Consider the following 16837-nt stretch of genomic DNA (forward strand, 5'->3'; position numbering starts at 1 on the left):
AGAATGGGTCTGACATCTCCATTTGGTTTTGGTACCATAAAAAGATTTGAATAAAACCCCAAACCTTGCTCTTTTTGTGGGGATCTGTATGATCACCCCTTGAGATATTAATCGGTCTAGTGCCTGAAACAGAGATTGTGTTTTCTCTGGATCTTTGGGAATGCTTGACCTCAGGAAACGAGATGGTGGAAAGTCCCGAAATTCCAGCTTGTACCCCAGCGTTACCGTGGAGATGACCCATCTGTCCTGAATTTCCTCTTGCCGGACTTCTGAAAACTGCAGAAGTCTTCCCCCCACCCTGGTGAGGGGGGTTGACTGTTCATGATGAGGCTTTGGGATTCTGCTTTGCAGGTTTCCGACCCCAGGACTTCTTTTGAGCCTAAGGTTTTCCTCTAGAGTCTGACGGCGGAGGCCGTCGTCACTGCCTAGAGGCCGAAGCCCCTGGCGCAGGGGCAAGAGCCCGTTTAAATGAAGGGCGTTTATACTTTCTTTTGACTGGCAAAAGAGTACTCTTCCCACTAGAAATTGTTTGGATATATTTGTCCAAATCTTCTCCAAATAGCCGCTCCCCATGAAAAGGGAACCCAGTTAGGAGGTTTTTACATGGTGCTTCGGCTGACCAATTCTACGCATATGCACAAGCATAAGGCGGGATGCCTATTGAATAGAATCTTTAATGGCATCTATGGCAAAACATAATGCCTTTGGTAATTCAGCCAATGATCCTTTAGTGATTGACAGACGCCTATTGCAGCGACTGCAGGCTGAGTAACGGCACCTGCCAAGGAAAAAGTAGATTTTAACAGGGATTCCAACTTTTTACCTGTTGGATCCTTAAGCATTTGTGCATTGTCTACAGTTCTGGGGCTAGAATTACTACTCATGATCTGAAGCTCGCGGTAACATCACATGTGTGGGACAATCGCTGTTTGCGTGCGTGTGGGACCAACATGCGTAAGTGCCCTTGCGTGCATAGGGGGGATGGGGGCACTTTAACTTCTTTAGATCTGCGCTATAACCGAACGACGGCTACAGCGCGGACCTACTTTGCCGGGAGGCCGTCAATAGACGTCTTCCCATGCTCGAGCGGCCTGCGCGCCCTGTGATCAGCGAGTCTATGAGACTCGGCTGATCACAATCAGAGTAAGGGGTCGATCCTGACAGCTGATCATGTGATGTAAGCAGAGACGGTAATCGGCTATTTTTTCTCCTTGCGCTGATAGCATGAGGAGAAAAAAAAAAAAACAATAGCCGGTGGCTGTAAGAGGGACATTGTCCCGATCAAGGAGAGCTGCCGCCAGCTCATCTGTGCTCACCTGTGCCACCTGCCAGTGCCACCTACCAGTGCCTCATCAACAGTGCTGCCCATCGGTGTCACCTACCAGTGCCCATCAGTGTCACGTACCAGTGCTCCTTGGTGCCACCTACCAGTGCCATCAGTGGCACCTATCAGTAACACCTATCAGTGCCATCTTATCAGTGGCCATCAGTGCTGTCTTATCTGTGCCCATCAGTGCCGCCTTATCTGTGCCCATCAGTACCACCTTATCTGTGCCCATCAGTGCCGCCTTATCTGTGCCCATCAGTGCCGCCTTATCTGTGCCCATCAGTGCCGCCTTATCTGTGCCCATCAGTGCCACCTTATCTGTGCCCGCCAGTGCTGCCTCATCAGGGCATATCAATGAAGGGGAAAAATTACCTGCTTGAAACATGATTTTTTTTCAAAATTTTCCATCTTTTTTTGTTTGTTTAGCAAAAAATAAAAACTCAGAGGTGATTAAATACCACCAAAAGAAATCTCTATTTGTGTGAAAAAAATGATAAAAATTTCATCTGGGTACAGTGTTGTATGACCGCGCAATTGTCTAACAAAATGCGTCAGCGCCGAAAGCTGAAAATTGATCTGGGCAGGAGGGGGGTTTAAGTGCCCAGTAAGCTATTGGTTAAAAAAATAATTGTGTTTATTTTTAGAATTGCTTTATTTTTTTAATCACTTTTATTGCTTTCACAAGGATTGTAAACATCCTTGTGACAGTAATAGGCATGTGACAGGTCCTCTTTATGGAGAAATCGGGGGTCTATTCTATAAGACCCCAAATCCCTCCTCTGCACTTAAAAGCATTCAGAACACCAAGATCTGTGTTTTTGAATGCTTTCGATTATTAAAAACTGGCGCCGATGGATCCCGAGTAAATCTGACATGAAAGTGATGTCATCGCTACTGGTTTAGAGCCGGTTCACACTGGGACGACTTGTCAGGCGACTTAGCTTAACCGTTCTGTACAATGGAACCGTTCTAATCCGAGCGACTTGCATTGACTTCTATATAGAAGTTGTTTTGCAAGTCGCTGCTGCAGTCGTGTTCAAGTCGTCTGAGGCAGCCGCGCTGGAAGTCGTGCTGCCTCAGTGTGAACCGACCCCGACTGTTACGAAGAGCCGAGCAAAGCCGCACCAGCTGGTTGTTCGGGTCTGTAATTGAGCACTTTATATTTGATTGGCACACGACTCACAAAAGTAATAAATAGTACCTTGTGCCATATAGAAGAAAACTCCGCTTATGTGCATTCACCTTTCTGAAAATGTACCGGATGTCTTCAAAGCAGAAATCCACCTGAAAATAGAACTTTCACTTGAAGTGACCCCCTGATGTGTCACATTCAGCATGTCTTTTTTTTGGGGGGGGTACCCTCTTTTTAGAGACACCCAACTCCCACTTTCGGGGCTCTGTGACGCCGGAAGGAAGATTGCCCGGTATTGGTCAGTATTGGGGATTGCTCGGTGGTCAGTATTGAGGATTGCTCGGTGGTCAGTATTGGGGATTGCTCGGTGGTCAGTATTGGAGATTGCTCGGTGGTCAGTATTGAGGATTGCTCGGTGGTCAGTATTGGAGATTGCTCGGTGGTCAGTATTGGAGATTGCTCGGTGGTCAGTATTGAGGATTGCTCGGTGGTCAGTATTGGGGATTGCTCGGTGGTCAGTATTTGAGATTGCTCGGTGGTCAGTATTTGAGATTGCTCGGTGGTCAGTATTGGGGATTGCTCGGTGGTCAGTATTGGGGATTGCTCGGTGGTCAGTATTGGGGATTGCTCGGTGGTCAGTATTGGGGATTGCTCGGTGGTCAGTATTGAGGATTGCTCGGTGGTCAGTATTGAGGATTGCTCGGTGGTCAGTATTGGAGATTGCTCGGTGGTCAGTATTGGAGATTGCTCGGTGGTCAGTATTGAGGATTGCTCGGTGGTCAGTATTGGGGATTGCTCGGTGGTCAGTATTGGAGATTGCTCGGTGGTCAGTATTGGAGATTGCTCGGTGGTCAGTATTGGGGATTGCTCGGTGGTCAGTATTGGAGATTGCTCGGTGGTCAGTATTGGAGATTGCTCGGTGGTCAGTATTGGAGATTGCTCGGTGGTCAGTATTGGAGATTGCTCGGTGGTCAGTATTGGAGATTGCTCGGTGGTCAGTATTGGAGATTGCTCGGTGGTCAGTATTGGAGATTGCTCGGTGGTCAGTATTGGAGATTGCTCGGTGGTCAGTATTGGGGATTGCTCGGTGGTCAGTATTGGGGATTGCTCGGTGGTCAGTATTGAGGATTGCTCGGTGGTCAGTATTGGAGATTGCTCGGTGGTCAGTATTGGAGATTGCTCGGTGGTCAGTATTGGGGATTGCTCGGTGGTCAGTATTGGGGATTGCTCGGTGGTCAGTATTGGAGATTGCTCGGTGGTCAGTATTGAGGATTGCTCGGTGGTCAGTATTGAGGATTGCTCGGTGGTCAGTATTGGGGATTGTTCGGTGGTCAGTATTGGAGATTGCTCGGTGGTCAGTATTGGAGATTGCTCGGTGGTCAGTATTGGAGATTGCTCGGTGGTCAGTATTGGAGATTGCTCGGTGGTCAGTATTGGAGATTGCTCGGTGGTCAGTATTGGAGATTGCTCGGTGGTCAGTATTGGAGATTGCTCGGTGGTCAGTATTGGAGATTGCTCGGTGGTCAGTATTGGAGATTGCTCCAATACAGTTGGTCAGTATCGGGGATTGCTCGGTGGTCAGTATCGGGGATTGCTCGGTGGTCAGTATTGAGGATTGCTCGGTGGTCAGTATTGAGGATTGCTCGGTGGTCAGTATTGGGGATTGCTCGGTGGTCAGTATTGGGGATTGCTCGGTGGTCAGTATTGGGGATTGCTCGGTGGTCAGTATTGGGGATTGCTCGGTGGTCAGTATTGGGGATTGCTCGGTGGTCAGTATTGGGGATTGCTCGGTGGTCAGTATTGGGGATTGCTCGGTGGTCAGTATTGGGGATTGCTCGGTGATCAGTATTGGGGATTGCTCGGTGATCGAGGCTGTAATGTAAATCAGTGTGGGTGACTCGGTAGGAGGAGTTGTGGGCGGGGCGGAGTGCAGTGAGTGTTGGGTTGTCATGGTGACAGAGCTCCTCCCCCGCCGCTTTGTGTAGCGCTTCTCCTGACAACCCCGAACTGCTCCGGAGAGCCGGTGGGACCCCCATGGCCGGGTACGGACATCTCTATCCATACATCCCCCTCCTCTCTACACAATCCCTCCTCCTCTCTACTCCATCCCCCCTCCTCCTCGGGGTCCGGGGTATGGAGCGCTCTGATTAGATGTATCTTTGTCTCCGATCTTCTCCTCCTTCACCCCAAACTTCTAATATTAACCCCTCAACTCCCGGAGAGAGAGAGAGAGAGAGAGACTGTCACTGTACATCTCCCCCATATATATATATATATCTATATCCCCCGATCCCTACACTCCCCACACTAACATCTACTAGAGATCTGATTTCTATACTTATCTATATACATGAATATTATATACTTCTGTATACTTCATATAGATAAATACACTCTTCTATACGTTTATATCCCTTCTATATATCTGCAGATTTGTATATACTTTCTATAAGTTTACATGTCCTATAAACTTGTCTAGTTTTATATATATATATATATATATATATATATATATATATATATATATATATATATATATATATATATATATATATACATACATACATTCTAAAGTGGTATATACTCATATACATGTATAATCTTATATGCTTTCTATACTTGTATGTATATATATATATATTTATTATTACAGTATCTCACAAAAGTAAGTACACCCCTCAGTCACATTTGTGTAAATATTTTCCTCTATCTTTTCATGTGACAACACTGAAGAAATGACATTTTGCTACAATGTAAAGTAGTGAGTGTACAGCTTGTATAACAGTGTAAATTTGCTGTCCCCTCAAATTAACTCAACAGCCATTAATGTCTAAACCACTGGTAACAAAAGTGAGTACACCCCCTAAGTGAAAATGTCCAAATTGGGCCCGATTAGCCATCTTCCCTCCCCAGTGTCATGTGACTCGTTAGTGTTACAAGGTCTCAGGTGTGAATGGGGAGAAGGTGTGTTAAATTTGGTGTTATCGCTCTCACTCTCTCATACTGGTCACTGGAAGTTCAACATGGCACCTCATGGCAAAGAACTCTCTGAGGATCTGAAAAAAAGAATTGTTGCTCTACATAAAGATGGCCTAGGCTATAAGAAGATTGCCAAGACCCTGAAACTGAGCTGCAGCACAGTGGCCAAGACCATACAGCGGTTTAACAGGACAGGGTCCACTCAGAACAGGCCTTGCCATGGTCCACCAAAGAAGTTGAGGTCACGTGCTCAGCGTCATATCCAGAGGTTGTCTTTGGGAAATAGACATATGAGTGCTGCCAGCATTGCTGCAGAGGTTGAAGGGGTGGGGGGGTCAGCCTGTCAGTGCTCAGACCATACTCCGCACACTGCATCAAATTGGTCTGCATGGCTGTCATCCCAGAAGGAAGCCTCTTCTAAAGATGATGCACAAGAAAGCCTGCAAACAGTTTGCTGAAGACAAGCAGACTAAGGACATGGATTACTGAAACCATGTCCTGTGGTCTGATGAGACCAAGATAAACGTATTTGGTTCAGATGGTGTCAAGCGTGTGTGGCGGCAACCAGTTGAGGAGTACAAAGACAAGTGTGTCTTGCCTACAGCCAAGCATGGTGGTGGGAGTGTCATGGTCTGGGGCTGCATGAGTGCTGCTGGCACTGGGGAGCTACAGTTCATTGAGGGAACCATGAATGCCAACATGTACTGAGACATACTGAAGCAGAGCATGATCCCCTCCCTTCAGAGACTGGGCCGCAGGGCAGTATTCAACATAACGACTCCAAACACACCTCCAAGACGACCACTGCCTTGCTAAAGAAGCTGAGGGTAAAGGTGATGGACTGGCCAAGCATGTCTCCAGACCTAAACCCTATTGAGCATCTGTGGGGCATCCTCAAACGGAAGGTGGAGGAGCGCAAGGACTCTAACATACACCAGCTTCGTGATGTCATCATGGAGGAGTGGAAGAGGACTCCTGTGAAGCTCTGGTGACCTCCATGCCCAAGAGGGTTAAGGCAGTGCTGGAAAATAATGGTGGCCACACAAAATATTGACACTTTGGGCCCAATTTGGACATTTTCACTTAGGGGTGTACTCACTTTTGTTGCCAGCAGTTTAGACATTAATGGCTGTGTGTTGAGTTATTTTGAAGGAACAGAAAATTTACACTGTTATACAAGCTGTACACTCACTACTTTACATTGTAGCAAAGTGTCATTTCTTCAGTGTTGTCACATGAAAAGATATAATAAAATATTTACAGAAATGTGAGGGGTGTACTCACTTTTTGTGGGATAATGTACATTGTATCTTTTTCTTATTTTGAGAGAAGTCTAAACAAAAATTGTATTTAAACTCTGTTGGCAAAAAAAAAAAAAAAGAGATCAGAGCGTCATCTAGGTCGGTGTCAGGCCCCATTCACACTATGACAGGCATCATTCCCATCTCTGCCCTGCCCTAGACGGCACCTAGAAAGATGGGACAAAGTTCTACATGTACTGTACTCCCTGGAGAACAAAACACATTAAGAAAAATCTCAAACAAAGTTTCTTAGCTATCTCCTGTGAACTGCACACCCCCTCCCCCCCTGTGTTGTGAAAATGATGAGAGGGGGTGATGTTTGTAGTCCATACACCTATCCCCATGGCCATCCTACAACACAGCTATCAAGGAGATGGTTGATTTGACAGATGGTGCTTTTCTCCATCTGCAATCATTTGCCTGAGATAAACATTGCATGAGAAATGTTGGGGGGGGGGGGGAAGGGGTCTCCACTCTAATTCATCCCAAAAGTGTTCAATCAAGTTGAGGTCAGGACTCTGTGCAGGCCAGTCAAGTTCCTCCACCCAAAACTCGCTCATCCGTGTCTTTATGGACTTTACTTCATGCGCAGTCATGTTGGAACTGGAAGGGGCCATCCCCAAACTGTTCCCACAAAGTTGGGAGCATTAAATTGTCCAAAATGTCTTAGTATGCTGACACCTTAAGAGTTCCCTTCACTGAAAAGCCCAACCCCTGAAAAACAACCCCACATCATAATCCCCCCTCCACCAAATTACCTAGACCAGTGCACAAAGCAAGATCCATGAAGACACGGATGAGCGAGTTTGGGGTGCAGGAACTTGACTGGCCTGCACAGAGTCCTGACCTCAACCCGATAGAACACCTTTTGGATGAATTAGAGTGGAGACTGCGAGCCAGGCCTTCTCATCCACATCAGTGCCTGACTTCACAAATGCACTTCTGGAAGAATGGTCAAACATTCCCATAGACACACTCCTAAACCTTGTGTACGGCCTTCCCAGAAGAGCTGAAGCTGTTAAGGATGGGCCAACTCAATATTGAACCCTACGGACTAAGACTGGGATGCTATTAAAGTTCATGTGCGTGTAAAAGCGGGTGTCCCAATACTTTTGGTAATATAGCATATGTTCTTTGGCTTCCAGTGGACTCGGAATTAGGTCACATTGGTTAGGCTCCAATGGGATGTGGTATTGAGATTGTATCCATCTCCTGTTGTGCTGCTCTGACCCATTACTATGTAATCATAAAGCAGGATAATGATGATGGATGATGAGTAAAGATTGGAGCAGATATTATCTCCATAGCGGCCTCTGTGCCACCAGCTGCCCCGTCTGTGTTGGGTTCTTTTTAATTACAGCTGGTGGACCGGCCTGCATCTTATACACAGCGGAGACGCTCAGTGGTGTCCTGGCTGGCAGCCAACCAGAAACGCCGTGTCCCCGGCACAATGATGAAACTGATCTGTGTCACAAAGGCGGCGTTGTCTTCGGAAAGCCATGTACTGTGTCATTCCATCTGCAGGTACAGAAGACAAAGTACCAATGCTTCTAAAAATAATTCTTTTTTTCGAGTCGCTAAAAGGGTTAAATGCTAACGAAGCAAGCGCTAAGCATTATAAATTGCGATTATCAGTTCTTTGTAAATAGATTGTTATCAGCACAGTAAACAAGGCAGAGTGTTAGGGCGCGCAAACTTGCTGCAAACAACGCTTTAAAAAAAAAAAAAAAAAAAATCAAATGACAATGATTTTGTCCAAACGCACTCCAACATAGTGCAGGGCCCTATACAAAGCAAGGCTTTTTACCTTATGTGTTGGGAATGCATTGGGCATATAAAATGATAAGTTCCTGTACCCCAATGTAAATCGGTATGAATCCCTATAGTCATAGGCGTGTGCAGGGGGTGCGCCGAGTGTGCCTGGGCACACCCTAATCACCCCTGGCCCCAGTGTACAGAACTGACCACGAAGTATTATATTTTACTAGCAGCACTGGATCTGCTGCATCATTCCCTCACCTCCCTTGCAGGGTGGGTGCCTCTCACCCCTTCCATTCTTTCTCTCACCCCCCCCCTCTCTCTCTCTCCCCCCCCCCCCCTCTCTCTCTCTCCCCCCCCCCTCTCTCTCTCTCTCCCCCCCCCCAACCCCCGTTTCTCTCTCCTTCTGACAAGCTCTGCCATAAGAGAGTGTGTGTGTCTGAATATCTATATCTCTATATATATCTCTATCTATCTATATACCGTATATATATATATATATATATATATATATATATATATATATATATATATATATATATATATATATATATATATATATATATAAATATAAATATATCTATATATGTGTGTGTGTGTTTGAGCTTTGGGGTGCACACCTATGCCTATAGTACTATAAAAATAGACCCGCAGAGAGGGGGGAGGAAGGGGGTGAATGGGACTTTGCGATATCAAGACCATATAGAAAGGAAAATGTAATGTTTTACTAAAAATGCAACATTTTTATTGCAACAACATTAAAATAGTAAATAAGAAAAAACTTTTGCGCTCTAAGGCTGGACATATATGGTCGAATTTTGAAAGAATTTTCTTTTGAAAAATCAAAAATTTAGTACGTTTTGTGATCTGATGTTGCCACCATTGATTTCGAAATTTCAACCAACCAAGCCTTCAGTTTCACTGGGAATTTTCTTTTCTTGAACATGCACATTCTTTTTCGATTACATTTCTCGCACGATTCTCCCATCACTTTTTAGAAAATCGTTCGTTTTTCAAAAAATTTCCAATATGCCCAAATACTGAAATTCGATGGCCGCACGAAAATCGGCTGTTGCTGCAGCCTAATATTGGTGCGAAATTCAAACGAAAATTCTTAGATAAGATTTTCGAAAAGAAAATTCTTTCGAAATTCTATCCATGTATGGCCTGCCTAAAACTTAGTAAATAAACAATAACATGAATAGTCCAAAATAATATAAAATCCAACCAGCAACAAAAAAATGGCTGAATGAAGAGCCAGGTGGAAATAAGTAAACAAGAGACAATCACAAAAATGCTTGTTCAAACAGATCCGAAAGGGAATCCTCCACCTTGTGAAATCACCAACAGAAAGATCAGGATGTACTCTAGGGTTGCTACCTCATCCCTTTAAACCCAAATACGAACACATATGAATTACACAGGTTCTGAGGCCAATTAAATGCAGAGAAGGCACCAAGTGAGTTTAATTACCACCTTAAATCATCCACAGAACCTGTGTAATTAATATGTGTATGGGTTTAAAGGGATGAGGTGGCAACTCTAATGTACTCTTACCCCCAGAGTGTGGACCCTCTAGTTATGGAAGGTCACATAGACATTTCGATCTTCACAAATGATATGCATCCACGGAAGATACAAGGCAGATGGCAGGACCAGAGGGACTCTCCGGGGCCCCTCAAACCCCCAGCAAGTTCAGTGTAGGAGGAACGGTGTGTAGGACGCCTCACGCAAATCATCCGCCCTGTGTCTTCCATGGATGCATATCAGTTGTGAACATCCAAATGCCTATGTGACCTTCCATAACTAGAGGGTCCACACTCTGGAGTAAGAGTACATCCTGATCTTTATGTTGGTGGTTTCACAAGGTGGAGGATTCCCTTTTGGATCTGTTTGAACAAGCATTTTTGTGATTGTCTCTCATCTACTCATTTCCACCTGGCTCTTCATTTAGCCATTTTTTGTTGCTGGTTGGACTTTATATTATTTTGGACTATTCATGTTTTTGTTTATTTGCTGAGTTTTAGAGCGCAACAATTTTTTCTTATTTGTAGTTTTGTGTTCTATCTCACAATATTTGTTGTAGCTGTTTCACGTTCACGTTATTTAATACAATCTGAGTAATGTATGCAAGCAGCTCACTGCCAATATAAATGTGCAAGGAAACTCAAAACAAATAATGCTGCGCTAGTGATAATAAATGTATCCAACCACTTAGTGTATCAATTCCCCTGTCCAATTGTGAGTGCCAAGATAACAACATGTGAATATACAATAATAGGATACATTTATGTGTATTTCTTCCTGTAATAATATCAATCCCGTGCTTGAGTGCAGTCAAATATTGAATTAATGAAAATATCAGATAAAATTAAAAAAATAGTTTTTGCAGTTTTTTGAACATTAAAATAATCCCTAAAATGAACAGGGACAAAATAGTGCTGCCCCTCCTGTCCAGGTTCCCCTTCCTTATCCCCTTCACGCCGACCATATGCAAATTTTCATGGCTTGAAGGGGTTATACCGGGATAGTGCCTGCAGCTGCAGGAATCACCCCAGTACTGTTGTTTAGAGCGGCCGGTTGGCTCTTTAGTGATAACCGATGCAGCTAAAAGCCGCTCGGCTGTTATCCTAAATGAGTCCCCCCCCACCTTCTGCCGCTCTTCCCATCAGGAGACCCACACCACTAGCCAGCGCATCCGCCGGCTAGGCTGAGACCCGAATGAAGCCGGATTCGGCTCTGATCGGCTCTCCAATCTAAAATTTCGGAAGCGACGTCTCAACGTCACTTCCGGTTTACTCGGCTGCCAATGGTGCCGATTTAAAAAAAACACTATTCATAATCACCAACTTTGCCGATCTGAATACTTTTAAGTGCAAAGGAGGGATTTGGGGTATTTTAGACCCTCGATCCCTCCAAGAGTACCTGTCACCACCTATTGCTGTCACAAGTGATGTGTACATTCCTTGTGACAGAAATAAAAGTGATCAGATTTTTTTTTTTTAAAGGGACAATGTAAAAAAAAACTAAAATACATTTTCTAAAGTGCCCTCATCCCCGTGTGCTTGCGCAACAAAGAAAACGCCTACGTAAGTCGCGCCCTCAAAAGTAAATGGTGTTCAAACCACACATGTGAGGTATCGCCACGATCTTCAGAGTGAGAGCAATAATTCTAGCAAAAGACCCCCTCTGTAACTCTAACCTGGAAACCGTTACATTTTTTTAAAATGTCGCCTATTTTTAGGAACCGTAGTTTGTCGCCATTCCATGAGTGTGCGCAATTTCAAAGTATGACATGTTAGGTTTACTCAGCGTAACATCATCTTTCACATTATAAAAAAAGTGGGCTAACTTTACTGTTTAGTTTTTTTTTTTTAATTCATGAAAGTGTATTTTTTCAAAAAAAAATGCGCTTGACAAACCGATGCACAAATACCGTGTGATATAAAATATTGCAATAATCGCCATTGTATTCTCTAATATATATATATATATATATATATATATATATATATACACACACACACATATACATACACACATATATACACACATACACACACAGTATCTCACAAAAGTGAGTACACCCCTCACATTTTTGTAAATATTTTATTCTATCTTTTCATGTGACAACACTGAAGAAATGACACTTTGCTACAATGTAAAGTAGTGAGTGTACAGCTTGTATAACAGTGTCAATTTGCTGTCCCCTCAAAATAACTCAACACACAGCCATTAATGTCTAAACCGTTGGTAACAAAAGTGAGTACACCCCTAAGTGAAAATGTCCAAATTGGGCCCAAAGTGTCAATATTTTGTGTGACCACCATTATTTTCCAGCACTGCCTTAACCCTCTTGGGCATGGAGTTCACCAGAGCCTCACAGGTTGCCATTGGAGTCCTCTTCCACTCCTCCATGACGACATCACAGATCTGGTGGATGTTAGAGACCTTGGCTCCTCCACCTTCCATGTGAGGATGCCCCACAGATGATCAATAGGGTTTAGGTCTGGAGACATGCTTGGTCAGTCCATCACCTTTACCCGCAGCTTCTTTAGCAAGGCAGCGGTCGTCTTGGAGGTGTGTTTGGGGTGGTTATGTTGGAATACTGCCCTGCAGCCCAGTCTCTAAAGGGAGGAGATCATGCTCTGCTTTAGTAGGTCACAGTACATGTTGGCATTCGTGGTTCCCTCAATGAACTGTAGCTCCCTAGGGCCGGAAGCACTCATGCAGCCCCAGACCATGACACTCCCACCACCATGCTTGACTGTAGACAAGACACACTTGTCTTTGTACTCCTCACCTGGTTGCTGCCCACACGCTTGACACCATCTGAACCAAATAAGTTTATCTTGGTCTCATCAGACCACAGGACATGGTTCCAGTAATCCATGTCCTTAGTCTGCTTGTCTTCAGCAAACTGTTTGCAGACTGCATGCAGACCAATTTGATGCAGCGTGCGGCGTATGGTCTGAGCACTGACAGGCTGACCCCCCACCCCTGAAACCTCTGCAGCAATGCTGGCAGCACTCATATCTATTTCCCAAAGACAACCTCTGGATACGACGCTGAGCACTTTGGTCGACCATGGCGAGGCCTGTTCTGAGTGGAATCTGTCCTGTTAAACCGCTGTATAATCTTGACCACCGTGCTGCAGCTCAGTTTCAGGGTCTTGGCAATCTTCTTATAGCCTAGGCCATCTTTAAACAATTCTTTTTTTCAGATCCTCAGAGTTCTTTGTCATGAGGTGCTATGTTGAACACTCAATGACCAGTATATGAGAGAGAGCAATAACATCAAATTTAAGACACCTGCTCCCCATTCACACCTGAAACCGGAACAAAAATGCATGGATAATGTATCCCTTTAAATTCTAATGGAACTCTTCACACCAATGTGCTGTGGGTGTGGTGCGATTTTAAAGTTTCTACCTGCTCCCAGGGAACACAGTTAACCCCTTGACGCCCCCTAGTGTTAACCCCTTTCCTGCCAGTGTCATTTATACAGTAATCAGTGGCTATTTTTAGCTCTGATCGCTGTATAAATGTCACATGTCCCAAAAAAGTGTCCAATCAGTCCGCCGCAATGTCTCAGTCCTGCTAAAAATCACAGATCGCCGCCATTACTAGTAAAAAAAAATAATAATAATGCCATAAATATATCCCCTATTTTGTAGGCGCTATAACTTTTGCGCAAACCAATATACGCTTATGACGTTTTTCTTTACCAAATATATGAAGAAGAATACATACTGGCCTAAACTGATGAAGAAACTTGTTTTGGGTTTTTTTTGAGGATATTTATTAAAACAAAAAGTAAAAAATATTTTTTTTTCTAAACTTCATACATCCATATGCATACAACAAATTACACCCCAAAATACATTCTGCTACTCTTCCCGAGTATAGCGATACCATGTGTGAGACTTTTACACAGCCTGGCCACATACAGAGGACCAACACTGAAGTAGCACCTTCAGGCGTTCTACACATCTCATTTCTCAACCACCTATTACACTTTTGAAGGCCCTGAAGCACCAGGGCAATGGAATTGCCCACAAAATGACCCCATTTTGGAAAGCAAACACCCCAACGTATAATCAATGAGGCATAATGAGTCTTTTGAACGGTTCATTTTTTTCCAGAAGTTTTTGGAAAATGTGGAAAAAAATGAAAACACACACACATTTTTTTTTACACAAAGTTGGCAATTTAGAAGATATTTCTTACACCCCAAACAACATTCTGCTACTCTTCCCGAGTATGGCGATACCACATGTGTGAGACTTTTACACAGCCTGGCCACATACAGAGGCCCAACATTGAAGTAGTACCTTCAGGCGTTCTAGGAGCATAAATTACTCATCTCATTTCATTCCTACCCATCACACTTTTGAAGGTCCTTGAGCACCAGCCCAGTGGAATTACCCAATAGGCTGCAGATAGGTACTCTGATGGCCTGGTGACAGGTACTCAGGTACTCTGATGGGCTGTTGACTGGTATTCGGGTATTCTGAAGGGCGGTGACAGGTACTCGGTACTCATATGAACTGTGACAAGTACTCAAATACTCATGTGGACTGTACTGTGACAGGTACTCGTGTACTCAGATGGACTGTGACAGGTACTCGGGTACTCAGATGGACTGTGACAGGTACTCGGGTACTCAGATGGACTGTGACAGGAACTCGGGTACTCAGATGGACTGTGACAGGAACTCGGGTACTCAGATGGACTGTGACAGGAACTCGGGTACTCAGATGGACTGTGACAGGTAATCATATGGACTGACAGGTACTCAGATGAACTGTGACAGCTACTTTGATGGGTGGTGACAGGTCCTCTTTATTGGGGGGGCAATCAGTGTGATTGATGTACACTGTAAGCGGTAATGAGATGTTACTGCAATCTCCTTCTCACACACGATCGATGTGTGAGGAGGAGAACCCGGTAACCTCTCATTACCGCGGTTTGTTGACATTTAGTGATCGGCTGTGAAAAGATCACAGCCAATCACGTGATAAACAGCCGCCGGCCAATGGCCGTTTACCAGCGTCGGTGATGCTGGTAAACAGTGAGCAGTGTTCCCGGGAACATCCCGCCACCAACGTGCATGTAGCTCGCGATCGCGCGAATGCGTCATGCAAAGTGGGGCGGTACCATCTGTGATCGGCCGTGACTTCATCACGGCCGATCACGTGGTAAACAGCCATGCCCAATGGCTGTTCACCCCCCTCGGTGGCGAGTGGTGTTTCCGTGACATGCCGCCACCGAAGGTACAGGAATGCACGCACGCGATCGCGTGCATTCCCTGTTTAAATGGGCCGGCGGGCGGCAAGTGGTTAAAGTGGTTCTAAAGACTCTCCGGCGTGTTTGCACACCCCACGTGCAGAGCCCGCCAGGAAGTCCTCACTGCACTGCGTTAATCACAGGTAGTGAGACATTTCCCGATCTCTGCAGCCGCGCATTGGGACAATGTCTCACTGCCTGTGATTAGCGCAGAGCCGACTTCCTGGTGGGCTCTGCACGTGGGGTTTGCGAACACACCGGAGCTCATCCTTACTCTCCGAGAACTCTTCCTCCTCATTGGCTGAGGCAGCAGCGGGAGCCATTGGCTCCCACTGCTGTCAATCACAGCCATTGAGCCAATGAGGAGAGAGGGGTGGGGCCGAGCTACAGCTCTGTGTGATGGGTGCCTTCATTGCAAGCTGCTTGCTGTGGGGTCACTTAGCAGGAGGAAGGAGCCAAGAGTGCCGGTGGGGGACCTGAGAAGAGGTGGATCTGGGGTGCCCTGTGCAAAACCACTACATAGAGCAGGCTAATATGACAAAAACAAAAAACAAGCCTTTAGGCTCGTTTCACACAGCGATTCCTATGCGGGTTCCCGCACCACATCAGAATCGCAGGCAGTTTACACTGGGCACTGCAAACCGCTGCAGGTGTCAATATAAAGTTAATGACACCCCCAGATCGGTTCTCAGAATGCAGTGCAAACTGTGGAATCGGATCACTTGGGTCTGAACATCAATGCCAGCCGATTAAAATGCGGACAAAAAAAAAAAAAGGGATCCTGCACCATTTTGGTGCGAATGCGCATGTGATGTGCAGAAATATGCGATTGCAAATCGCATGCAATGTCTGCAATCACACCACTGTGACCCTAGACTTAATATCACTTTAAAGTATATGTAAACTCTCACCTTGTAAAACAACCCATTCAGTTCAAAATAGAAATGAAAGGCAAAATATTTGTGTATAGATATAAAAAAACATTATATATACCTTTTTTCCCCCCTTTTTTATAAGTGATCAAATTCTCTCTGTTCTCAGCTGCATAGGGAGGAGAAACAGCAGTGCACTAATCTTCCCAGTCAATGGCTGTGTAGGGAAAGGCATGTCAGGACAAGTCTGATCATTGGATGAGAGCAGCCTGAGTTCCCAGCACAGCTAGAAAACTGACCACGGTGTGATCTCATGCCTAGTGTGGTCAGTTTTTAATAGGAAATCGCTGTAGGTGTCCGTAGCAGGCATGCGCACGCTGTATGGCGGGGGACCCAATGCGCATGGCCGGTGGCCGAGATGCCTGCCGGCCACCCGCGATTGCGGGAACGAGAGCCAGAACGGGGATCTGTCAATGTAAACAGACAGATCCCCGTTCTGACAGGGGAGTTAGAGAGAGATCTGCTGTTTCTAGTAATCAGGAACAGCGATCTCTCTCCTCCCCCAGTCAGTCCCATCCCCCCCACAGTTAGAAACACCTCCCAGGGACCACTTGATCGCCCCCTAGTGTTAACCCCTTCCCTGCCAGTGTCATTTATACAGTAATCAGTGGCTATTTTTA

At 45.2% G+C, this 16837-nt stretch overlaps 1 protein-coding gene across 1 annotated transcript in view; it reads left to right on the top strand.

Moving 5' to 3' along the window:
- The first annotated feature begins 4388 nt into the window (after positions 1-4388).
- Positions 4389-16837, top strand: part of AKNA (AT-hook transcription factor) — a 106374-nt gene continuing 93925 nt past the window's right edge. Inside the window, exon 1 of the mRNA XM_073600271.1 lies at positions 4389-4501. The gene's annotated coding sequence lies outside the window, so the exon portion shown is untranslated. The remainder of the gene's footprint in view (positions 4502-16837) is intronic.

This window comes from Aquarana catesbeiana, linkage group LG09 (genome assembly GCF_042186555.1).
Source record: "Aquarana catesbeiana isolate 2022-GZ linkage group LG09, ASM4218655v1, whole genome shotgun sequence".
Lineage (NCBI taxonomy): Eukaryota > Metazoa > Chordata > Amphibia > Anura > Ranidae > Aquarana > Aquarana catesbeiana.